At 43.9% G+C, this 2,088-nt stretch overlaps 1 non-coding gene across 1 annotated transcript; it reads right to left on the minus strand.

The window, feature by feature from the left end:
- Window positions 1–1,683: 1,683 nt before the first annotated feature.
- LOC125578757 lies at window positions 1,684–1,789 on the minus strand. Its single transcript, XR_007316840.1, has one exon. It is a non-coding gene; the product is annotated as a small nucleolar RNA R71 (small nucleolar RNA).
- Window positions 1,790–2,088: the final 299 nt, after the last annotated feature.

Below are 2,088 nucleotides of genomic sequence, written 5' to 3' on the forward strand. Positions count from 1 at the left end.
TCTATTTCTTTTCATCTATTCTATGAGTTCTTCTTTCTCTATTGATATGAACTGATTTGCTATGTCTGAGTAGTTCAACTGTTAGATCCAGGGTTCAGATAGGTTTGTGGGATTAGCCCCAAACTATAGATCTGCCTTGTTGTGATATTCATGATGGATTTGTATTCATTGCTTGTTTTAGCTTTGCTAACTAGAACTTGATCATAGGATTGCATATTCAAGCACCCTTGTTATCCCATCTTGACATCTATCTATCATATTAGGATTGCTAGAGAGGGCTAACCGCCAATTTAAAATCTTAGTAGGGCATTTCATACTCGCGCATAGGCCTGGCTAGAACCCGTTGATCGATGTCCTCAACTGACAATCGATCGATGTTGGCAAAGGTGTATGGGTCGACGTCTTAATAGACTATCGATCGACACTCTCTTGTGTCTGCATCTAACCGGTGAGACACAAGATCTAGTCTGTTAACCAGTGGTACATGCGACAGCTGATCACTGAGTTAAGCAAATGAGCTCTAACATATCATGCATGCAACAGTTAGGCATCTGTAGGAATTATAATCTCCAACACCTGAATAGTGGCCCTGCATCTAATATCATTTCCAACCTAAGTTACATTTTTTATTTACTCGCTTGTTACTATTGCTATTTCATTAAAACATTTAAAACCTTTAGAATTAATAAACACTAGATTTAATTGTTCCCTAGCTCCTTGTGGATTCGATCTCTAAGTACTACATCTGAACCTCTTTTGATGAGAGTAACACTTCTTAGGGTAATTTGAGTGGTATCAAATTTGGCGCCGTTGCCGGGGAGCTTTGATCGCCATTAGATTTAGTTTTATTAATTCTTATTCTTTTCTTTACCCCTTTCTAATAAGCTTTTTCTTGTCTTTTCAGGTGCATGCCCAGCGGTACCAGAAGCAACAAGGAGAAAGACTTGTTGTTCTCAGACGATCCTGCTCATTTGGAACGCACCATCCGTAGAGGTCAACGTTCCACATCGCTTGACGCAACCACTTCATCGTCGATCGATACGCACAACCAACCGTCGACCGACACCAGACCATCATCGTCGATTGATCTCATTCGTTTTACAACGATCGATACTACACCGCGTACGTCGATCGATGCCGTATCATCAAAAATGGTAAACATTATTATTCTAACTCAGGACGAGAACGGAAACCTGTATGACCAGGCCGGTCATCTGCGTAATGCAACATGTCAGAAAATAGATGCTCAGGGAACTGTAATCCCTGATGCTGATGCTACAGGAGCTGCTCAAGCTGTAGATGAGGATGCTCGATCGAAACCACTGGCCGACTACAATCGCCCAGATGAGTACTATTCTAACAGATCAGCTATTCGACTTCCGGAGATCCAGAAGCAGAATTTCGAGCTGAAGCCTCAATACTACACTCTCGTGTCGCAGATACCCTACTCTGGGTTACCGCACGAGCATCCTATGGACCATTTGGAACGGTTCGAGGATCTAATCGCTGCTATTCGGATGGAAGGAGTCCCCGAAGATTACCTGCTGTGCAAGCTCTTCAGATACACGCTGAATGGAGAAGCGATGCACTGGCTTAGGCAGCAACCCACAGGATCTTTAACATCCTGGAGCGACATCAAGAATGCTTTCTTACGAAACTTCTTCGATGAGGCGCGCGCTGAAGAACTTCGGAACAAAATTTCCACATTCTCGCAGAAGGCTGGAGAGTCCTTCAAAGATGCGTGGATTAGATTTAGGTTCTTCCAGCGAGACTGTCCACACCACGGATTTAACGAAGTGCAGCTGCTAAGCACTTTCTTCCGAGGTCTCGCCTTACAGTATCAAATGGCCCTTGATACGGCGAGTGAAGGAAACTTCACTACTCGGAATCCGTTGGAAGCTGTGAGACTTATCGAAAACCTTGCTAACAGCAGCAGCACCAAAAACACTGACTCTGAACGGAAGAAGTCTGTAGCCTCTATCGGGAAGGAACAGATGGACGAAGTAAGAGCTAAGTTAGATGTGGTGCACGAGCTTCTTAGGAAGCAAGTCTATTCAGCTGAAGGAGAAGTAGCAGATACGGAAGGAG

This window comes from Brassica napus, chromosome A9 (assembly GCF_020379485.1).
Source record: "Brassica napus cultivar Da-Ae chromosome A9, Da-Ae, whole genome shotgun sequence".
In the NCBI taxonomy this organism is placed as follows: domain Eukaryota; kingdom Viridiplantae; phylum Streptophyta; class Magnoliopsida; order Brassicales; family Brassicaceae; genus Brassica; species Brassica napus.